The 25265-nt window shown below is 40.7% G+C and overlaps 1 protein-coding gene across 3 annotated transcripts in view; it reads right to left on the bottom strand.

Moving 5' to 3' along the window:
• The window catches only part of LOC134341004 (D(2) dopamine receptor A-like), a 113891-nt gene extending 90031 nt beyond the window's left edge, over nucleotides 1-23860 (bottom strand). The window contains exon 1 of one of the 3 annotated variants that reach the window (XM_063038690.1): nucleotides 23646-23860. The gene's annotated coding sequence lies outside the window, so the exon portion shown is untranslated. Of the gene's footprint in view, nucleotides 1-10134; nucleotides 10143-23645 lie in introns of those variants that run through there. The other 2 variants (XM_063038692.1, XM_063038691.1) reach the window with 2 other exon arrangements.
• Between the last annotated feature and the right edge of the window lie 1405 nt (nucleotides 23861-25265).

Here is a 25265-nt window from a genome sequence, read left to right as displayed (position 1 = left end):
GTCAGAATAAAACCTGTCTCGTTTGATTATTGTGTTTTCTAGCTAAACTCCTGTTCTGGTTGGCTGTTTATTGGCAGTACTCGTAAAGACCAGATCAGTTTCAAGCCCACATTTCACATCCACTTTCTCTTTCTAATATATGACAAAACGACACTCTTACTCTAGCATATAATTTACACCGAAAAAAAACTGACTGAGCTTTTCATGGTGACACCAGACAAAAACTTTATTCATTTGAGGAAGTTGTGTACAAACTCTTGATTGATGATATCACTTGGCTTCAACATTCTCATCTAAAAAGCCAACATTACTAATGCCAGCAAGTTTGAAGCTTGTGAAGTGAAAGCACAGCTGGGAGGAGGCCATTCAGCCCCTTAACAATGCTGTGATTATCCATTAAATCATGCTGTTCTGTATTTATCCACTGTTTTCTCCTCATTCCTCACAGTCTTGCCTAACAAACAGAAATCTATCAAACATTGATTCGATTCTTGCCTTTCAAAGAGAGAATTTCTGTATTTTTGTTACTCTTGTATTTTCTCTTAACAACTCGAGTTTAAGTTTAAATGTGAAAAACAGAAAAGATTAGTTTTATTGATCACATGTGCATCGTTTGCATCAACAACCAACACAGTCCGAGGATGTGCTGGGGCAGCCCGCAAATGTCGCTATGCTTCTCAGATCACTTTTCTGTAATGTTAATTCCAGCGTACAAACCGGTGATCAAGTGGATAAAACCAGTTCGAAAGGTGGTGAAAATCTGTCCTGAGGGTGCAATCTCTGCACTGCAGGACTGCTTTGATAATATGAACTGGAGAATGTTCAGGAAGGCTGCTACCTATGGCAACCACGTTAATATCAAAGAACATGTGGATTCTGTGACCAGCTACATAGAGAAGTGAAATGAGGATGTTACCATCACAAAACACATCTGGGTGAGGGCAAATCAGAAGCCATGGCTTACTGCAGAGGTCCGTGCACGGCTGAAGGATCGTGTTGCTGCCTTAAAATCGGGGGATGCAACAGATCCCAGGGAAGCAAGAACTGTGCTTTTCTGCTCCATCAGGAAGTCGAAACTGGAGCATCCTCAGAGAATTTACAGCCACTTCTGTGATACCAGAGGCACGAGGCGCAGGTGGCAGGGAATTCAGAAGATTACAGACTATAAGTCTACCCTGTGCATCAGTGACCAGGATGCTTCACTTCCAACAGGCTGAACATATTTTACACCCTGTTTGATGCACAGAAAGAAATGCTGGTGAAGAAAGCACTCCACCTCCCAGAGGAGCAGACACTCTTTCTGGTTGAAGCTGAGGCGAGGAGGGCCCTGGCCAGAGTCAACCCATGCAAAGCTGTGGGGCCCGATAATGTACCAAGTCGGATTCTGAAAGACTGCACAAATCAGCTGACGGATATATTCAACATCTCTCTGGAACAATCCGGTTTTCAAGATGGCGACCATCATTCCAGTGCCAAAGAAGGCAACAGTAATTACACAAAGAAGGGGGGAAAAAAGCCAAAAAATGGAAGGCCCATCAAAATTCGGTTTGTAGCTTCACAACCTGGGCCTCTGCACCTCCTTCTGCAACTGGATCCTTGACTTCCACATCAGGAGACCACAGTCATCCATCTTTAAGCATGAAGGCATTTAACATTAAGGACCCCCAGCACCCAGGATGTGCCCTCTTCTCATTACTATCATCAGAGAGGAATTATAGGAGCCTGAAGATGCATGCTCAATATTTTAGGAACAGTTTTTCCCCTCCGCTATCAGATTTTGAATGAAAAATGAACCAACTAATGAATAATATCTCACATTTTTGCTCTCTGCATTACTTATTTAATTTTTATATATATTGATGTACTTTATAGTATTTTCATGCTGCTGCAAAACAACAGTGTTCATGACGCATGTTCTTAAACGCATCTCCCCCATTTAACGTACATCTGCTCTCACTCCATCCTCCCGCCACCCCACTAGGAATAGGGTTCCCCTGCTCCTCACCTACCACCCCACTAGCCTCCGGGTCCAACATATTATTCTCCGTAACTTCCGCCACCTCCAACGGGATCCCACCACTAAGCACATCTTTCCCTCCCCCCCCCCTGCATTCCACAGGGATTGCTCCCTACGCAACTCCCTTGTCCATTCGTCCCCCCCATCCCTCCCCACTGATCTCCCTCCTGGCACTTATCCGTGTAAGCGGAACAAGTGCTACACATGCCCTTACACTTCCTCCCTTACCACCATTCAGGGCCCCAAACAGTCCTTCCAGGTGAGGCAACACTTCACCTGTGAGTCGGCTGGGGTGATATACTGTGTCCGGTGCTCCCGATGTGGCCTTTTATATATTGGCGAGACCCGACGCAGACTGGGAGACCGCTTTGCTGAACATCTACGCTCTGTCCGCCAGAGAAAGCAGGATCTCCCAGTGGCCACACATTTTAATTCCACATCCCATTCCCATTCTGACATGTCTATCCACGGCCTCCTCTACTGTAAAGATGAAGCCACACTCAGGTTGGAGGAACAACACCTTATATTCCGTCTGGGTAGCCTCCAACCTGATGGCATGAACATCGACTTCTCTAACTTCCGCTAAGGCCCCACCTCCTCCTCGTACCCCATCTGTTACTTATTTTTATGCACACATTCTTTCTCTCACTCTCCTTTTTCTCTCTCTGTCCCTCTGAATATACCTCTTGCCGATCCTCTGGGTTCCCCCCCCCGCCCCTTGTCTTTCTTCCCGGACCTCCTGTCCCATGATCCTCTCATATCCCTTTTGCCTATCACTTGTCCAGCTCTTGGCTCTATCCCTCCCCCTCCTGTCTTCTCCTATCATTTTGGATCTCCCCCTCCCGCTCCAACTTTCAAATCCCTTACTCACTCTTCCTTCAGTTAGTCCTGATGAAGGGTCTCGGCCTGAAACGTCGACTGTACCTCTTCCTACAGATGCTGCCTGGCCTGCTGCGTTCACCAGCAACTTTGATGTGTGTTGCTTGAATTTCCAGCATCCGCAGAATTCCTGTTGTTTTGGAAATGACGTATGGCAGTGATAATAAACTTGAATGTAATTCTAATTCTTTTTGTTTCATATCCAGTTCTCAATCTCAGTCTATACATCTTGCATCCAACTCACCACTATTCACTTGACCTTTGTGCAAAGTACTTCTCAAAGTGTTGGCCTAATTTGGAAATAGAAAATTCTACCTTCCTAGCCCCAAGTCAACTCATTGCTGGTTTATTTGGTCACTGAAGTGTCAGCAAGCTGCCATTCTTAGTAAATTCAATTTTCTGATTGATTTCTTTTCCCAGTTGGAATCACACTTGTATTACTCAATGTCATTGCGTTGAAATAATCCTGCAATATGTGTACATCCCACAAGAGGATAGCATTGGAGGAGTGGATTGGGATTGTAGTACTGAGAATGTTACAGAAATCAGAAGTGGGTTGACAGAGGAGGAATCTGAAATCTAAAATATGGTTAAAAGTTGAATTAAAATAGATGGCTAAGAAATCTTGCAGATGGGCAATAAAATTGGAGGGGAGCTATTTCTTCTGATCGTCCAAGAACAATTTGAAAGTACATCAGCAGACCATTTAGCACTCCCATTTCTCTTTTCCAAAACATTCCAAGGTACACCTGATGGGATTTTGAAGTGTGTATGTGTGTTTATAGAGGCAGGATTTATTGAGAGGAATAAAGATCCAATGTTTTGGGTCAAGACCCTTCACCAGGACTCTGGCAAAAACAGTAGCTCTTTATTCCCCTCAAAGGATGCTGCCTGACTTGCTGAGTTCCTCCAGCATTTTCTGTGTGTTACTCTGGATTTCCTGCATCTGAAGAATCTCTTGTATTAAGGAGTTAACCACATTCTTTACTGATCCTTGATAGTAAATCCTGGAATAACTTTAGGTGAAGTGATTCTGTGCCGGTGATGTAGTGGTATCAAGTGGTCCCGGGTTCTAATCTGGCCAGCTCTGTGTACACTTTACACACATGCTGGATTGAGCGTCAAACTAGCAACTTGGCCTCATAAAACAGACAAGCACTAAAGAAATAGCAAGGTTGCTGCCTGATGCGCCAAACAAGAAGTGGGGAGGAACTCTGGGTTTCCAGCATCTGTCAAATTTCTTGTGCTTGAAATATTCAGTGGGTTTGTTAAGCATGATAATTCTTTCATAAATCTATGCTGACTTAGTTGATATTTTCTATATATCTTCTTATTACATCCTTTATAATGGACTCTAGCTGAAGTTAAATAGAAGAGTATGGCACAGTACAGGTCTTGCACCCCACGGTATTACACTGAGCCTTTAACATTCTCCAAAATCAACATAACCCTTTCCTCCAACATAGCCTTCCAATTTCATGTTACTCTGTGGTTCGCTAAAGTTTTGTCCAATTCCTGGTGTTTGGGGAGGGGTTGGTTTACGTTCCCACTGTCCATGTTCAGGAACCCTTCCATAATCTTGAAAATTTTAGAAGATAATAACCAAAAGCATCCACTCCATTCGGGGCTTCTTGTATCGTACTCCGGGATTTATTAGCTTTCAGTCCTAATACTTCCTCCAGCAGTTTTTTTTTTAACTCTAATACTGGTTTCTTTTAATTCCTCCTTTTCAATGTAGTCTCAGGTCCTTAACAATTCATATCCGGCAAATTTCCACAGATGTACCACGGAGAGCATTCTAACTGGTTGCATCAGCGGTATGGAGGGGCCACTGAGCGGGATCAGAAAAACTCAGTCAGCTCCATCATGAGCACTAGCCTTCCCAGACTGAGGACATCTTCAAAGGGCGATGTCTCAAAAAAGCAGCATTCATTATTAAGGATCCCATCACTCAAGATATGCCCTCTCCTTGTTATTACAATCAGAGGATGTACAGGAGCCTGTAAGCACACACTCAATGTTTTAGGAACAGCTTCTTCCCCTCCGCCATCGGATTTCTGAATGGACAATGAGCCAACCCATGAACACCACCTCATTATTTTTGATCTCGTTTTGCACTCCTTAGTTAATTTAACTTTTTAAAATATATTTCTTATTGTAATTTATATTTTTACTTTATTACACTGTACTGATGCCAGAACCAATCTTATGATGGATGTCAGTGATAAACCTGATTCTGATTTACTGATGATCAGACTTGTTGGATCACAGAATAGTTCAGTTCATCACATCTTGCCCTCAATACGTTTTCAATTCAAATACCTTTGACTAACAAATGTTAAATTCAGTTTATGAACATCACCACATACCATACAATGCCACTTGTGTTCAAACCAAGTTGACTGAGGAAAAAGAATTTTATTTGGACTTGCCAGCTCTATAGGGTTAAGGTACAAATCTCTCTGCAGGCACAGTCAGGGAGGAATGATGGTTTGTAGACTGATAGTTACAGGAAAGGGAAAGAAATGGCTCATTTTCACAAAAGGCTATCACTTGCTTTCCCCCAACATACAAATCCAATCTACCAACTCAGCCCAACCTACAACAGATCATTTCAGATATATTTCAAGTTCCAGTTCAAATTTATTGTCTTTCAACCATGTGCATGTATACAGCTAAATGAAACAAGATGCCAAACACAGTATCACATACAATCATTAATGGATCAAAAAATGTTCTGCAGATGTACAAGTTAACATAGTGCAAAAAGACATATAGTTAAATATACAACTGGTGCTGTCATAAGTAATGTGTACTGAGCGGATGCAGGGTGTTCAAAAGTTTCATAACCTTGGGGAGAAGCTGTTACCAGCCTTACAGACCTTGTTCATATTCTGAGGTACCTTTTGTTTGATGGTAGGAGGTATATATTTATTATATATACTGGGGGGGGGGAGGGGGAAGCGAAGCAAACAAAGGAACGGGAAGCAAAGCAAACAAAGGAACAGGAAGCTGAGCTTTGTAATCCAGACTGATCTGCCTGATTCTCCTGTCCAAGAGTTAATAAATAATAATATAAGCTCCATTCACTTTTGTACAAGCTTAAACTAAAATGGTCTTTTCTTTCAATTGAACTACAATTTTCTGTCTCTCAGACTCCATTAAATTGCTTCAGAAATTGCATCCTCTGCTCTCGTGTTTTATTTTCCTGCGGTTTTCTTTCTGAATTGTAACTAAAGGAGGCAGACAATGAGTAATGGAAGATGACTGCATTGGTATTAAATAGCTAAAAGCTAATGATGATGATGATAATAATGAACTGTAGCTGTGATTTATAGGCATTTTTTACTCCAAGCAAGAAAACCCAAGAAGTCCCTCTCCAGAAATCTAGGTTGACGCACCTGTGCAGAACTTGAGGACTTCAGTTACTGCATTGGGGCCTTTGGGGTATGGTCTTTCAGATGAGATATTAAACTATCTATCCTCACAGATAAATGTAAAAGATGCCACAGTGGTTAGCATAACACTTTACAATACCAGCGATCCAGATTCAATTCCGTCGCTGCCTGCAAGGAGTCTGTATGTTCTTCCCATGACCGCCTGGATTTTCTCCCACGGCCCAAAGACGTACCAGTTGGTAGGTTAATTGGTCATTGTAAATTGTCCCGTGATTAGGCTAGGATTAAATCGGTGGTTCGCTGGGCCTTGTAGTTCGAAGGACCTGAAGGGCCTGTTCCTTGCTGTATCTCAATAATAAATAAATGCTGGTTGAATGAGCTGTCAAAGTGAAATTTGTAATAATGCTCTGAAGCATCTGACCGCTATGCTTGACATCATAGGGAATGCTGTAGTGGTTGCCTGTGGGAGAGGATCCATCAGATAGAAAGCAGCCTTAGAAAAAAATTACCATTACAATGACATAAAATTATTTTCACATATCTTCCTTAAAAATAGATAAGTTGTTCTTGCAAACACGAGGAATTCTGCAGATGCTGGAAATTCAAGCAACACACATCAAAGTTGCTGGTGAACGCAGCAGGCCAGGCAGCATCTCTAGGAAGAGGTACAGTCGACGTTTCAGGCCGCGACCCTTCGTCAGGACTAACTGAAAGAAGAGCTAGTAAGAGATTACTACTAGTAAGAAATCTCTTACTAGCTCTTCCTTCAGTTAGTCCTGATGAAGGGTCGCGGCCTGAAACGTCGACTGTACCTCTTCCTAGAGATGCTGCCTGGCCTGCTGCGTTCACCAGCAACTTTAAATTGTTTCTTGGACAGATGAATTATTCATCTGGATTACAAAGCCTGGCAAGCATTTTTTTTTCCATTATTTCCACTGCTTGATGTGTACTGAACACAATGCATTTCACAGATGCTGGGAACTCTGTTACTTCATGTATGTCTGGATACCTAGAGGTAGGACTATGAATTGGCAAAAGGCTCAGGATGGTTTCTGCCTGGTGGGGATGGGGCATTTCCATCTTCCTTCACCCTACCCGAGCCAGAATAATTCAGGGCTGGGTCGAGCTGAGCAGAGCTGTGAGCAGTGAGCAGTGAGCAGACGTACTCTCTCACTAAGTCAATGAAACTGGCTGGTGGTTTCTCTTCCATCGCAACTGTGTCTGTGAGCCTCGTCCACACACAGTTTTTGTTAATTTTTGACTTATGAACAGCTTGGGTTGGAAACAGTTCTCAGGAACGGAACCCCGTTATAACCTGTAAATGAGCTGGCTTGAATGAGGGAATGGATTGAAGGAACCAAATTGCCTACCCTGCTTCCACAGGAAATCAATCAAACTGAATTACAGAGTCAAAGGCAACACTGGCACCAGCCTACCTACCATCAAGGACATGTATATGGAAAGGTGCTGGAAAAAGAATAGTAATGTCATGAAGGATCCCACCAATCCTGCTCATGGACTGTTTGTCCACTCTGATCAGGGAGGAGTCTACGTAGTATCTATACCAGGAACACCAGACTCGAAGAGAGTTATTTTCCTCAGCAGTGAAACTGATCAACACCTGCATCCACTAACCCAGCCCTCCACAACCCCAGTCATCACTACTTTACCGTTTCCTGTCAGTCACCTAATGTACAGACACTGTTGTATGTACCTAGCGTCATTTTAAGTACATAAATCAATATATATACTCTATCTTTTGTAGTTATATTTATTGTGTTTTTTATTATTATTGTGTTCTTTATCGTTTTTGTTTTTTGTGCTGCATCACATCTGGAGCAACAATTATTTTGATTTCTGTTACATTTGTGTACTGTAAATGATATTAAACAATCTTGAATTTATAAAGATGGAGGTTACTTTTCACATTGTCTCCATGCCAGGTAAGAGGATAGTTATTTGTTCTTGTTCTGCTAAGTTCTGGAATGCAGCCAGCAAACTGAGATTTTGCATTGGGATTTGAGCTAAAAATAAGATACTCCCACTGGATCTTTTCCCAGGTACTTCAGAAGTCTCCTTGTAAAATTATAGTAATAGACATAAATTAAGTCTATAATCACCATGACAGGTGATTATCGGCACTAAGTCGGGAGTTGTTACATTATCTCAGCTTGAAATACAAAATATATATTTTATTACAGGTAATTCCTTTAAGGAAAGATATCAGTCTGTTGTCACATAAGTGGGTGCTAAAGATTAGTGATGGTATGAAAAAAAAATAGCTTCTTCAATTGAAGTCTCATTCTAATTTTTTATGAACAATTTAATTTCTCTCGTATGGTGAAGTTATTATTGAACATAAATGACTCTCCTGTGGTACTGCCTGTTGATGATAAAGAAATTGTTGATTAATTTAAACTAAATTTATAGTAAAGGCTATTTCAGATATAAGAGCTTTATACATACATGATTTTCACATTCTTAATTGCAGGTTTCTGACTACATTTAAGGATAATTGTACATGATTACTTTGATCAGAAATCTCAAACAGGGAGAAGTGCAGACAATTTAGTTAGATCGCAGCACATACAAAATGCTGGTGAAACTCGGCAGGCTAGGCAAGAATGTTAAGGCCAATAGGAAATAGTAAATTGGATCCAAAATTGTCTTTGTGTAGAAAGCAAAGGGTGAGGATTGCTGGATATTTTCTTTGTGAAGGAAGGTTGCTACCAGTGGGCTTCCTATGTTTAGTGCTTTAATAATACATATTATTTATGTATTACATATATGATTTTATCACATGTAACACATATGATGTAGAGAAACTCATGGGGTATGATTTAAAAAAAATGTTTGCAGGTGTGAGGTTGACTGTGATGAAGTAAACTTTCTCTGCAGACAAAGAAGAGGCAGATGGAATAATTAGTAAAATGTGAGATAACGCACGAGGGAACTGCAATAAGGAAATGGAATACATAATAAACAAGAAGCCGCTGGCGGTGGGGAGGAATAAAGGAACTTAGTGTAGGTCTACAGATCCTTAAAAGTTAGGAAGACAGGTTAATAATGCGGTTAAAATAATGTATGGACTACTTACAAAACAAAAATAAAAGACTGGAGATGCTGGGAATCAGCTACAAAAGTAGAAATGCTGGAAATATTCAACTAATTAGGCAGTATCTGTGGAGATTGAAACAGAGTTAATGCTTGAGGTGGGTGACCTTCCATTGGACCGTTCTAATGCTCTTTATGGGTCAATTTGGATGCGGAGGCTTTAAATTAGACATGAAGGGTCATCACTCACACCTCAATATTTCCCCTTGGTTTGAGCCTGGAGCTGACTTCTGACTATATTTTATTACAATGGAAAGTAGTGCATCGCATCATACATATAGAGGAGAAGAAAGTGAGTTTTAAACATTCAATTATAGGAAAGTTCTAGAGAGATATAAGCTAAACATAGGCAAATGGGACTAGCTCAGGTGGGCAACTTTTTCAGCGTGGACAAGATGGGCCGAATGGCATGTTTTCATGCTGTATAACTTTATGACTCTGTCACCTACACTTAGCAGAACAAATGTTGCTGAATCATAAAATCCATTTCCAGAATCATTCCTGACAAATGCCGCACTGAAGCCACACAACACAGTAATGGTTTTCAGTAGAATTCCTTTGGACACACATCCTTTTGGATCTCAAATTTTTCACATTAAGAATCAATTTAAATGTTATGCTATATTAGCCATTAAAGCTCTTAGAACATCAAAAGACTTTTAAAAGCATTTAAATATGTTTTGAAAGTTGTTAACTGAACTTCTAAAATAAAAATATAATACTGACCAAAGTTTGGATTTTGTCAGGACATCCAACCAAATCTCCACTGGAAATTCAACCAGGAGACCTTTTAGGGGGGAAAAAAAAGTGTTTACTTGGCAATTCACTGACCTGAAGTAAGTCCTTGCAGGGAGGAAATGTACATGGGAATATGAATCAGTTTTAGCAGCTAATTGAGGAGCTGGTCCTGTCAAGAGTTCAACACTGAGATGCAGCTGTGGTTCTTTCAGCCTGGGAATGCAGTGCTCACATCAGGCAGGATTCAGCATGTGGTGAGAGTAATTCAGAAAAATGTGATTGAAATAACTTCCTAATGTTGTATCAAGAGAAATTTGTTGCAAAACAAAATAAAATATATCAAAAAGTTTGCCTTTTATTTGTTGATAATTTTGTAGGATGTCAAAAATGTCACCCTTAAAACACAAGGGGGCGCAGATAGCACACCTGATCGTATAGGTTGAGACAATGTTTACAACCTGTTATAATTAAGAAAAGCTCCTTGAACTTGGAGTTAAATCAAAGGAGTCTGTCTTTTACACATTGGTTGTTTGACAGTCTTTGTGTATAGTTTTTCATAGATTCTATTGTATTTCTTTGTTTTACTGTGAATGTCCACAAGAAAATGAATCTTGGAGTAGTATATGGTGACATATATGTACTTTGATAATAAATTTACTGTGAACTTTGAACTTTGCAGATTTAGTGTCCTCAGCTTGGTAAGAAATTGATTAACTACAATTAATAACTGAGTGAGTATTGCTAATGCAAAGCATGAAGGCATGCACCACAAAATAATTAGGTGCTTTTTGTTTATCTGACTTCCCCACGTGATGTGTTCCTTTATCTTTATAAAGTATAATATATCACCTCACCAACTGATCCATGAAGTGACTGATCAACATCTTTTTCTGCTTTAGCAGCAAGTCTGTCACAGTTTCTTGAGTTCCTATTCTTCTGTTTTTACTCCTCCCTATCTATAGCCTTTTCAGCACTACCATCTGATACGATCATTGTTCTTTCCCAAATCTTATGGCAGGTCTAAAATCCATCAATCGCTCTTCCATTATTGATCCTTTTCATGCGGGCCAAGCATTTTGAAACTCCCTTTCTCAACCTCTTCTTCATTGATCATCAAAAAGGATTTACTGGACTCGAATCCATCATAAATCAATAAGCACAGGATGGGTAGCTAATGAATGGATAGGCTGGCCTCACAATCAATCGGTATTAATGACTGCCATTATGCAAGCGTTTATGTAAAATAGCCAATTTACAGATTTCCAAATTGAACTTTACAAACAACTATTCAGTTTCTATTAATAATTAAAAGAGTAAAACATTATTTTAAAGAGTGAATGTGATGTAATTGAAATCATTATTAGTTAATTAATAATTGTTAATTATTAGATTATTAGTAATGGAAATAAAAATAAATCCAAACCTTTCACAGTCCCTAGTTGGGATCAGGGCACTTTGTTTTTATTTTGTACAGGGATGCAACATGGTAACAGGCCCTACCAGCCCACAAGCCCACGCTGTCCAATTACCCTCATATGACCAATTAACCCACTTACCTGTACATCTGTGGAATGTGGGAGGAAACCAGAGCACCCAAAGGAAACTCACAGGGAGGACATGCAAACTCCTTACAGACAATGGTGGAAATTGCATCCAGTTTGCTGGTGCTAATAGTGTTATACTAACTGCAACACTACTGAGCCCTCTCCCCAAGTATCTGCGTAAACTTCAAGACAAGCAGGAAAATAAACTTCGAATTTTGTGGTGGCCCAGAAAAATCTTCTGGTGTCAGAAATGACTCTAAAGTGAAGAGTAGTGAACGGATCAGCAGCACTGTGTCTTGCGGGTTGCTCAGCCATTTAGGTCGTACAGATAACACATGAAGTGGCAATAATCTGAATGTGGATGGGGTGTCCTCAGCATTCAGTGTGCAAGAGAAGGTGTGGAAGCAAGCCACAGTTTCTGTTACTGTCTTCATCAAACTGGCTGTGAAATGAAGGGAAATCTTTATCCAGAGGGTGGTGACTCTATGGAATTCATTGCCATAGGCTGCTGTCGAGGCCAAGTCATCGGGTATATTTAAAGCGGAGGTTACTAGGTTCTTAATTAACATATAGAACATAGAATAGTACAGCACAGTACAGGCCCTTTGGCCCACAATGTTGTGCCGACCCTCAAACCCTGCCGCCCATATAAGCCCCCACCTTAGATTCCTCCATCTACCTGTCTAGTAGTCTCTTAAACTTCACTAGTGTATCTGCCTCCACCACTGACTCAGGCAGTGCATTCCACGCACCAACCACTCTCTGAGTAAAAAACCTTCCTCTAATATCCCCCTTGAACTTCCCACCCCTTACCTTAAAGCCATGTCCTCTTGTATTGAGCAGTGGTGCCCTGGGGAAGAGGCGCTGGCTATCCACTCTATCTATTCCTCTTATTACCTTGTACACCTCTATCATGTCTCCTCTCATCCTCCTTCTCTCCAAAGAGTAAAGCCCTAGCTCCCTTAATCTCTGATCGTAATGCATATTCTCTAAACCAGGCAGCATCCTCGTAAATCTCCTCTGTACCCTTTCCAATGCTTCCACATCCTTCCTATAGTGAGGCGACCAGAACTGGACACAGTACTCCAATTGTGGCCTAACCAGAGTTTTATAGAGCTGCATCAAAGGTTACAGGGAATTAGTAAGAGTATCAACAGTTACAGGGAAATGGAATGGGGTTTAGAGGGAAAATAAATAGGTCTTGATTGAATGGTGGAGCAGACTTGATGAGCTTTATGGCCGAGTTCTGCTCTTTGTCTTATGGTCTTACGGTTAAGTCTTGCTACTTTTCCTGGGATGGAATAGTTTCCACCAGTCGCTGCAGGGTATTGTATATTAAGAGGGGAAAATGAGAAAGGCATAAGAAGCCAACAGGGTCACAGTAGAAGTTTAACCCCAGGATGTAAAGAAATGATTGGGGTTTCAACAGAATGGATTCCACAACTTGAGTTAATGTGGAGCTCAAAGTTGGTCACTGCATTATGCACTGTAATGGTAACATAAAATAAAACTTTCTAAAAAAAAAAACAAAAATCACACATTCAGGGTTCCATGCTGGTGCCCAATATTCCCCATGCATCTTTCCCTTCACCTCTTCACTGTGGATGAATCTTCTATTGTGCTGTCAAATGTGTAACTGTTTATTAGACATATTATATTTATATTAGATATTAAATATTTGGACAGCAAAAAAATCTCATCCTGTAATGTACACTGGACAAGCAGTCTAATAGTTCTGAAGCAGTGTAGGAGACAGGAGAGATGACACTTTGAACTTTATTGAAGGTCGTAATACAGATGATAACTAAGAAGAGATGCAGAAAGGGGACTTCAAAAATCCTGAAATGCCCTTGGATGAGATGTTAAACTAAATCCATTTTCCTCCTCAAATGGACATACACTGAAAATCGTGCAAAAGATTGTTTATCAGCGAATACTAACAGGATAACCTAGCAAATACTGGCTCCTCATCTAACCAGGTTACCTTGTCATTGCTCTTGGTGGAATGCTATCCTTTAGTTCATGTTTGAAAAAGTAAAGCCCCACCTCATGCACCTTCCCTCATAAAATGTGTGACTGTTAGTACTGTAGCTGATATACCATCTACGTAAGTTAGACCTCGAAACAAATTCAACACAGATATCTTAGATAAAAAGGTTGAAATAACTTGTCAAGCAACACAAAATAAATTGGACTTTTTAAAGAGAATTTTTAAATCTAATACTTGTTTGCTCCATTTACTTGTTATTCTTGTGGACTGGGTCATGTGTCCATTTGCCATAAATTCCATGTAGTTTGATATCCGGTTCTGTTGGAATCTAATGATTCATGCTTTTCTTCTAAAACTTCCCAACACAAATTAATTTTGGATGCATATGATTCTCAAAGCAAAAACAAACCTACTCCTGCACCTATTTTCTATGTTTCTACGTTTCTATGGGAAAACCACATCCTGTTCTGATCCCCAAGGAAGTTCAAATCTCCTAACACAGGATTCCACTCTAGACTCCGCAATCTTAAAATACTGTTCTGAGTACTCTGCAGGGAATCTAAATATTTCCTACATGAATCACTAAGATGATGTAAAATGCTACATTTAATGTCAGTAACATTGCTCAAACTTCAATGACCTTGGAAGCTGTGTAAGTTGCTTAATTACTTGCCTGTCTATCTGACCCATTAAGTTTATGAGTATCAACTCAGGGTCTCTTTAACTAAACAATTGACCCACATAGATGGCAATACATCTGTTCAATTACTGATTTTGCAAAATGCTCACACTTTTAAGCTTGAAGATCAAACACGTAAAGTCAGGGCCTCAGTGTTCCTTTAACTATATATGGAACAAAGCTAAGGAGGAGGAAATATAATGCGTTCAATATGGTGTAAATGGCTCTCTACCCCACAGCCAAGCAACACAGCTTCATTAGAGTACGTAAATAGGTAGGTAGATGGTGGTATACAGCTTCATAATCAGATGTGAACTATATATCCTGTGTATATTTCATGAGTGCACAGTAATATATTTTTAATATTTTGGTTAATAAAGACTCTATAATCTGTTTTGGCTGATGAACTGTGCCTTGGATTGTTAATTATCATAACACATTCACGAAGCTGTAGAACGTAACAACAGACACCAACAGTCAAGCAACACACACATAAAAGTTGCTGGTGAACGCAGCAGGCCAGGCAGCATCTCTAGGAAGAGGTACTGTCGACGTTTCGGGCCGAGACCCTTTGTCAGGACCAACTGGAAGAAGAGTTAGTAAGAGATTTGAAAGTGGGAGGGGGAGGGGGAGATCCAAAATGATAGGAGAAGACAGGAGGGGGAGGGATGGAGCCAAGAGCTGGAAAGTTGATCGGCAAAAGGGATGTGAGGCTGGAGAAGGGAGAGGCTCATGGAACGGGAGGCCTAGGGAGAAAGAAAGGTGGGGAGGGGAAGCCCAGAGGATGGGCAAGAAGTTATAGTAAGAGGGAGAAAAAAGAGAGAGAGAGAGAGAGAGAGAGAAAATAATAATAATAATAAATAACTAAGGACTTATCTAACTTCCGTTAATGCCCCATCCCTTGTTTATTTATTTATTTCTCTCTTTTTATCTCCCTCTGTCCCTCTCACCTATGGTATAAGTATCATAAAAAATTAGTTCTCTGCAACAGCAGCACAGTACATTACAAACATGATAAAATAAGTTGACATAATCTAAAATTAACATAATTTATACACAACTTGCATGAAAAATAGACGTAACTACATTAGTGCAAGTTGTAGTGTACGTTCAGGCTGTGAGAAAACAGCAAAGCAGCATAGAGAAAACAGTGTCAGGACAGAATATCTTACAAACAAAATGCTGGAAGAAATCAGTGGGTCAAGCAACATCTGTGGAAGGAAAAGTCAAATCCCTGCAACAAACCATGGAACGTTGAAACAATTTGAGCAACATGTTTGCTACGTTCTTCAAGCAGGTTGTTTATTGCTTCATAGTCCAGCGTCTGCAGACTCTTGTGCCTCCATCTTTCATTGCAGGCTGTGTATGGACTATGGACTGTCGGAAGACAGCCCCTGTACTCGAGCGATCTCGCTCTGTCTCTCACTCTCTCATGAGAGTGCCTATCCGAGACACCAAAGTGCAGGGATAGACTGGAGTTTCTGGTGAACTCTAGATCAAAGGTCTTTTTGGGGGTTTTTGCTGTTGCTTGTATGGTGGGGGGGGGTGGTGTGGGAGGTTGGTGTTTCTGCTTGAGCAAGTGGGGGGAGGGGGTGGGGGCTTTGGGGTTCTGATATTACCATCATTCATTCATTGGCGTTTCTTCTTTCATGGACATCTCTGCAAAGAGCAAGCATTTCAGATTGTATACTGTATACATTCTCTGATACTAAATTGAATCATTGCGTTGTCCTTTTGGTCAATAAACCATTCAGTCTAGAAGTTTCCTCTCACATGGAAGATATTGACAAGTCTGGCATTTAATTCTGATAGGAAATCAGGAATGAACAGCATAGTTTAGCGCTGGAACAGTGGGTTAGCCAGATCTATAAAATAGGTATATTACCTTCTCTGAGGGACATTACAGAACCAGTTAGGTTTCTAGAGCAATCTGTTGTTAATTTTTCATGGTTATTTCTCTCCAGATTTACCAAAATTACTGAAACATAGCTTCCTAATTTACGTAGGGTAGGGGAGGGAGGGGAGGGAACATCGACTCAGACCATGAGAGGCCAGCGTTGGGCATTTTCATGCCTTACAAGGCGCAGATTGGAAGTCTGTGTGGGGCGCCACTCCTCACACAGACACTAGAGCAATGTGTGGTTAAGTGCCTTGCTCAAGGACACAAACACGCTACCACAGCTGAGGCTCGAACTAGCCACCTTGAGATCACTGGATGAACGCCTTAACCACTTGGCCACGTGCCCAACATACGTGTTGTTGTGTTACATAGGGCAGGATTTGAAATCAAGACCTGTAAAGTTGCAAAAATATAATCATTTGCACACTTAAGAGTTTGGTGAGATGCAATGACTAAATTATTGCATATGTAACCTAGAAGCCTGAACTAACAATCCAGAGACCCAAGTTTGAATCCCATCGTGCAGCTGTGCCATTTAAATTCAGTAAATATGCCATTTGGGAGAAAAACATCAACAGCTACTCACTACTCTTAGTAATGATGACCGTAAAAACAATCAACGTGTCACTGGACCCCTTGCAGTTCGTGTACCATCCCAACCGTTCAACAAACGACGCCATTGCTATCACCCTCCACCTGCCCCTAACCCACCTGGACAAAAAAAGACACATACGTTCGAATGCTCTTTACAGACTTCAGTTCAGCATTCAACACAATCATTCCTCAGAAACTGATTGGAAAGCTGAGCCTACTGGGCCTGAACACCTCCCTCTGCAACTGGATCCTAGACTTCCTGACTGGGAGACCTCAGTCAGTCCGGATTGGAAGCAGCATCTCCAACACCATCACATTGAGCGCGGGGGCCCCCCAGGGCTGTGTGCTCAGTCCACTGCTGTTCACTCTGCTGACCCACGACTGTGCTACAACACACAGCTCGAACCACATCATCAAGTTCGCCGATGACACGACCATGGTGGGTCTCATCAACAAGAACGATGAGTCAGCGTACAGAGAGGAGGTGCAGCAGCTAACGGACTGGTGCAGAGCCAACAATCTGTCTCTGAATGTAAACAAAACAAAAGAGCTGGTTGTTGACTTCAGGAGGACACAGAACGACCACTCTCCACTGAACATCGACGACTCTTCCGTAGAGATCGTTAAGAGCACCAAATTTCTTGGTGTTCACCTGGTGGAGAATCTCACCTGGTCCCTCAACACCAGCTCCAAAGCAAAGAAAGCCCAGCAGTGTCTTTACTTTCTGCAAAGGATGAGAAAAGTCCATCTCCCACCCACCATCCTCACCACATTCTACAGAGGACGTATCGAGAGCATCCTGAGCAGCTGCATCACTGCCTGGTTCGGAAATTGCACCATCTCAGATCGCAAGACCCTGCAACGGATAGTGAGGTCAGCTGAGAAGATCATCAGGGTCTCTCTTCCCGCCATTACAGACATTTACACCACACGCTGCATCCACAAAGCAAACATCATTATGAAGAATCCCACGCACCCCTCATACAAACTCTTCTCCCTCCTGCCATCTGGCAAAAGGCACCAAAGTATTCGGGCTCTCACGACCAGACTGTGTAACAGTTTCTTCCCCCAAGTCATCAGACTCCTCAATACCCAGAGCCTGGACTGACACCAACCTGCTGCCCTCTACTGTGCCTATTGTCTTGTTTATTATTCATTGTAATGCCTGCACTGTTTTGTGTAGTTTATGCAGTCCTGGGTAGGTCTGTAGTCTAGTGTAGTTTTGTGTTGTTTTACATAATTCAGTGTGTAGTTTTTGTATCGTTCATGTAGCACCATGGTCCTGAAAAATGTTGTCTTGTTTTTATTGTGTACTGTACCAGCAGTTATGGTCGAAATGAGAATAAAATGTGACTTGACTTGACTTGTAAAAAAACATGTTGAATTAATTACAGTTCTCTATGGAAGGACATCTGTCATCTTTGTTTTGTCTGACCTGTAAGTGATTCCAGACCCACCCCATGTGGTTGTCTCTATGAAACAGCCCAAGAGGCCACTACAGTGTATCAAAGGGAAATGGCAGTGGTAGTATATGCAAGTCTTGTTGATGTTCTCAGATTCCCCAAAAAAGAATAAATGAAATGTATTTACAGTATCGTGCTGTGTACAAGATGCTGCCTTTGCTTGCATGTGTAACTGAGCTTTAATGTAATTCATTATGTGTGAAGTATTCTTAGATTCAGAGGTGTCATAAAGGCAAGTTAATTGTTTAAACAGAAAATTTCCCAGGGAATCACTAGACCATCTTTGTGTTATAAATGTTCATAAAAAGCTAACAAGCCAATCTGTCATTATTAGCCCTCAAATATGCATGGTTATTATTATTGCTTGTCCAAATAAAGCAGTTGATCATGTTGTTATGATCATGTGATAAGTTACCATGCTTGTTATTGGGTTTTAAAGCATTAACTATGGTGTATGGGGCACATACTTCCTTCTGTTGCATTGTGAAATGACAGGAGAAGACATTTCAACAGATTAAATTCTGAAGTACTCAACTCTTGATTAAAATGCTCCAGCTTCCAGCCCTGGGGTAACTTCAGATGGCTGAGCCTCATCTGTTCGGTGTTTGATTACTCGATACAATACCACGTGGTGGCAGGACTTGCATCTTGGGAAGGAAGGGCAACAGGAGAGCAGACAAATGCAGCCTCTCTAGATGGTTAAAGGAAAGTGCTGTCCCTAATTTACCATTTTCACTACAGACTGGGTTATCTGTGTCTTGAGGGGAATTATCTTAAGGGCCAATGTGGAGACAGGAAGGAACTCAATTTAACAACAATCTTAATATTTCATGCTTATAATATTTATTGAAGACCTTTTTCTGTTTACTGAAGATCATTTCACAATAAAATACAGAAAATTACTACAACTTAATGTTTTCACCCCATGGAAACAAAATTAAGGAAAAAACTTAGTTCTAAAAATATGAAGGATTGATATGTATCAAAAGATCTGAAATGAATCCAACAGATTCGTCTTTGTAATACTGTTCTCATTTAATCATAGATAAAACTAACTTTCAATGCCATGATTAAGTTGTCTACATTTGGAAGGCATCAAAATCTCCATGAATATGTCACTCATATACTGCATCTTATGTTTATCCCTGAGGCTAAATGAGAAATTCAGGTCTAATATCATTTGTCTAGCAGCTCAGTTTCAGTCTCAGAACCATATATATGTAAGGGGAGTCATCATCTGAAGGCAGAGGCAGAATACCATAATATAGAGCAGAAATATCATTATAACATATATAACCACATCCCTAAATTATTGGGTATACTTAAAACCTATTAGAGCATAAAAATAAATATGACATCTCCCTTGGTAATTATAGTAGATGAAATGAGGAATAAGCAATACATCACAAACAAGAGAAAATCTGCAGAAGCTGGAAATTCAAAGCAACACACACAAAATGCTGCAAGAACTCAGCAGGCCGGGTAACATCTATGGGAAAGTGTTGATGGTCAACATTTTGGGCCGAGACCTTTCATCAGGACTAGAGAGAAAGAGAAGCCAGAAAGAGAGCAAGAAGTTGGGGGAGGGGAGGAATAAGTACAAGGTGGTAGGTGATAGGTGAAACTGGGAGAGGGGGAGGAGATGAAATAAAGAGTTGGGAAGTTGATTGGTGAATGAGATAATGGGCTGGAGAAGGGAGAATCTGATAGGAAAGGACAGAAGATCATGGAAGAAAGGGAAGGGAAATGAGCCCCAGAGGGAGGTGATGGGCAGGTAAGGAGATAAGGTGAGAGGGAAACAGGAACTGGAAATGGTGAAGGAGAGGAGGGGGTGGCAATTACTGGAAGTTAGAGAGATCAGTTCATGCCATCAGATTGGAGGCTACCCAGATGGATTATGAAGTGTTGAATTAGAGGAGACCATGAACAGACATGATGGAATAGGAATGGAACGTAGAATTGAAATGACTGGCCACTGGGAGATCCCACTTCTAGCAGACAGAGCATAGGTGCTCAGTGAAGCAGTCTGCCAATTTACATCAGGTCTTATAAGCAGGAAGCCATACCTGGAGCACCAGATACAGTAGCTGACCCCAATAGACTCACAGGTGAAGGGCCACATCACCTGGAAGGACTATTTGGGGCCCTGAATATTAGTGAGGGAAGAAGTCTAGGGCATTCTCACTTTCTTTACTCCTGAATATAGACTTTTCCCTTAACATTTTAATTGAAGAATTAAAAGCCAATCCAAATTGGTCCATTGTTCTATTGTTATTGATCTTTCTTTTAATTGAAAGCAGATATATTACTGGGGACTGTGGGGGAGAAGTTGAACACAACTGTGGAATGTCATTATGCATCCATAATTATAAAGTGAGAAAAGCGAATAACAGTGGATCCACATTTCATGTGATTGAGCCTACAAAGGCACGTTCCACAACCCTATAACAAAGAGTAAAACATCCTTTTTTTTACCAATTTCATATTTCAAAACAGCTTCTGAAGAATTTAGACAACCTTGCTTACTTTCTCTTGAAGCTGGAACTCAGTCTTAGTCACCAAAACAGAAACTCTCTACCAATGATATTCTCATCTGGTTGCAATGAAATAAACTCTTAGTTACCATTGTAGGAGTAGGTGTGGCTGAAATCTGACTGTTTTTGTCAGGAAATGGAGAAGAGGCTTGACCCAAAAGCAGAGCAGCAGAGACAATTCAGTGGTGAATGACAACTTTAATAATAGACCACAAAATAAAAAGCCACAAGGGGCCATAAAACAAGAGAGAACAGGAACTGAACACAACAAGCAACAAGGTAAACTTTAGGTAGAGAGAGTGAAAGCTAGAAGCAATTGTTGAGCCTGGCTGATTAATGAGAGAACAAGGACTGTGGATGAGAACTGGGTTTAAGTAGGTTGCAGGTGATGTGTCTGGAGTAAGCGGCAAGTGAATCCTGTTAGCTGGGTGCAGACTGGGAGGTATCAGTGGGTGCAGGCCTTACAGTATTGAAGGTTTTCAAGCTGCATGTCACTTGAAGAACGTACTAAATCCAACTATTATCATTCATTGAACACAATATATTGATGCAAATAACACATCCTACAAATGACCAACTATTCAAAATAGTTAATATTTAAATAAATATATAACACAAAGATAACTGAATTGTGCACAGACGTTGGAACAGTATAGCATAAAGTATTAACTTGCAATGTTTTTGTTTAAATATTTAATATTAAGGCATTCTCCAACAAATATTCTATGAATTAAGATGTTAATTTCACTAATTCTAACATTGTCTGCATTATCTTGAAAACTGTGTGCATGGGAATATCTTTGTTCCTTTTGCACCACTGTTATTTTACTTAAACGAGCATATATTTCATATCAAAATGCCTGGAGAAGGTTTGTTATTGGGTCAAGACTACCCTATAATACCAGTCAGTTCTCCGTGTACCTACCAGCACTGGACACCCATCCCTCAGAGAGAAAAACTCGCTTGCCATTGCTAAACTAGGAACATCATGGGGTCTGATCCATGAAACTAGCTTGTATTCTAACGAGTGAATCCAGCTCCTTAATGAATGCTGACTCTCCCGCGAGTACTATTGCATGCAGGCTATAACCTGTAGCGTATTCAACCTTCCAGGATAAAGACCTTTCATCTTAAAAGCGCAAATGCCGAATCTGGTAGATAAAGACCTAGAGTAATTATCCATACACCCTTTAGCTATAAATATCTGAAGCAAAAAAACAATCTCAATATATAATGATCCAGTGGCTGAAATGAAAGTGACAGACAAATCTCTCAGAGTGAAAAATCGCTATAAAGACATGGTAACACACAAAAAAATCTGCGTTACTCTGGATTTCCAGCACCTGCCGAATACCTTGCGTCTGTGCATAAGCACATTCAATATCCAGAATTGCAGAGATACTGTAATGAGTATTTATGTTATCATATGAGGAGTTTGTTTATGTGACTTACATCACAGCCCACTATAGTCTACATCCACTGCTCATTGTTTTTCACTTACTCAAACCATCTAAGTACATACGTGTTAACTGAAAATAGAAAATGTGAGCACATTTCTCTTTGTGTGAGAAAGAGTGGTGGGTGTTACTTAGTGAATTTGCTACAATGTATCCGTAACTATTCAAGTATGAAAGAGAATGCTATCAGCCCAAAATCGGACGTTTGAGCGTACAATATAAGCCTGTAGCTTTAAAAGTCCGCTTTCATATTATTCCGCTTATGTGTATCTTTTTGTGCGTGACCAGCAGCATTAAACACATTGAGTGATATGAACATGCAAACAATTTCTTACTTTTTAAAGACAGAATTAAAAATAAGTCTCTGTACTCTGGTACAGAATGAAACTTAAAACAGGAAAGTAAAAGTAACTAACTTTTACTTACTAAGGACGACAGGATTATTTCCCCTATGAGAAAACTTCACTGACGCCACTCGGTATTTTACAGTACTTATTTTTTTCCCTTTGCATTTACAAGCAAAATGAAACGTTAATCCGTAATGCTGGCTGGATTACAGGGAAGTTCAATAACGAGAGGTTGGACAAACTTGAGTTTTTATCGCAGAAGCGGTGGAGGCTGAGGGGGGAGATCTATGAGGTTTATAAGATTATGAGGAGCATAGATAGACAGTATCTTTTTTCCCCAGGGTTGAAATGCCTAGTACCAGAGCGCATGCATTTAAGGTGAGAGGGGTTAAGTTTCTTCCACGGTGGTAGCAGAGACAAATATATTAGGGACTTTTAAGAGACGTTTAGTTAGGCACCTGAACGTGAGGGAAATGGGAGGATACAGACATTGTGTAGGCAGAGGGGATTAATTTAGTTGGCCATTTTATTACTAATTCATTTAGTTCAACACAACATTGTGGGCCGAAGATCCTGTTCCAATGTTGTACTGTCCCATGTTCTATGGTAAACCGTCCACGTCTCAGGGAACGATCATCAAAGCCATCCGATCCTGACAGCCGCAGCCCGAACGAAACTGTATTCACACTGCTTTTAATTCCCAACTGATATCGAGCACCACGTTTCACACTGTGATTTAACCAGATCCTCCCGAAAGTGCCTCGGAGGCACTAAATCGTTTCAAATGTCCTTTATATGTAAGGACCATTCTTTTAAAAGTTATACCACGGGAATTACGTTCAGGATTTCCTATTAGACTCGACTTTGACACAACCTTAATTTGAAGGCAAATAAAAGTGAACAAATTAAATACACTCAATTTCTTTTCACTTTCCTGAAAGAAAACCCCATGCGCACATTCGAATCCATACATTTTGTATTGGTATCTTACCTTACCTAGCCATAGAATGTCCAATCCTCTACCGTGCTGGGTAAATCCAACCACAAATTTCAGCTAAATAAAAGAAGGGAAGGTAGGAAGGGCCAACCAACAAAACAAAAGTCCTGATTTGTGTCAATAATTGTGTGGATTGGAGAGAGTGAGACACTTTGCCATGGTTGGGTTACGTGGCAGCACACGGTAGCGCTGGCGGAGACTCCGTTCGACCTTCGCTGGGAATTTGTAGGAGTGGAGTAGATCAGCACCAACACTGTCGGACAGCTCCGAGTGTCTGGCGTCCGTGCGCAGGTGGGGCTGCCGTCATACGCATCAGCGCATCCAGGGAGGGAGGTTTCGAGCGAGTGTCGGCAAACCGCCACGAACGCGAAGAGATGCAGTTAACCCCAAACACTGTTGTCATTATCTCTGCAAAAGAAAACTCTGCCAATGTATTGGGAATATGAATTGCTGCATAGTCCCTGTTGTCAAGTGCGCTCTCTGCGCAAGCGAACCAATGCATCTCACAGATTCACGTCCTCTTAGCCAGCATTAGTACTTTACACTTAGTTCCTAATGAGTCCCGATGGCTCGACACAGACTAAACATATAACACTTTGACTAAATATTGGTGGTTATTGGAGATAATGCTCTTCTCTGACACATTTCCACTGTAAATACTGATCTTAAAAAAATACGTAACTCCATTAGAACAAATAATTCTGCTGAACAGAATTCTCTTTATTCCTGCGTTCAATCCTCAAAGTAGTTTAAACAATAAATAACGATACAATTATTGAGGGAGTTGGTTTACCCTTAAGGGATAGCGAATTAGCCAGGGACATTCGCGATTTTACCAGATTATTCAGATGACATCCTCTCCTGCACTGTTTTGTGCACCGTTCATTCCATTAAAAAATTCAATTGCAGCGGGAAAAGAAACAGCTAGTGCTTCAGACAGATGCTGTCCGACCTGCTGAGTGTTTTCAGCAATTTGCTACTGAAACATTCTTTCAAAATGTTTAATATCATACATAAAATGCTGCAGAAACTCAGCAGGTCAAATAGCATCCATGGAAATGAATAAACAGTCGACGTCTCGGGCCGGAACGTCAACTGTTTATTCTTCTTCATGGACGCTGCCTGACCTGCTGGGTTCCTCCAGTATTTTGTGCACGTTTCTCTGGATTTCCAGCACCTGCAGAATCCCTTGTGTTTAATATCATGTTTATTCTGAACTATTTTATTTTAAAGGAATTTCACTGAAGTCCCCTTTTATGATTAGCCTGAACAGATGATTCATTTTAGGAAGTAAATGTGATAATCAAGATTTTTTTTTAGCCACACACGTAAGACTTGTAAGAATGATTCACAATGAATTAAGACTGAAATCTTTGCTTTGCAATTTAGGCTCAAGGAACACTTAGGATTAAGAACATATGAGAGACACATTGAGAGATGCCGTGCTGGCCATTATTCGCTTAGAGTAATTACTGGTGCGCTTAATTTGCAAAGTTTAATTTTACCATCTTTCTTCTCCTTTGTGTTTATGACAAATGCTACTTCCCACCTAAGCAACAAAAGAAGCCTTGTCTGAGCTTTAGGCAGCTAAAAAAGAAATAGGAAAGGCTGTCC

Source organism: Mobula hypostoma, chromosome X2 (assembly GCF_963921235.1).
Source record: "Mobula hypostoma chromosome X2, sMobHyp1.1, whole genome shotgun sequence".
Lineage (NCBI taxonomy): Eukaryota > Metazoa > Chordata > Chondrichthyes > Myliobatiformes > Myliobatidae > Mobula > Mobula hypostoma.
The sequence above is the reverse complement of the archived record's forward strand: the minus strand, read 5'-3'. Positions and strand labels throughout refer to the sequence as shown.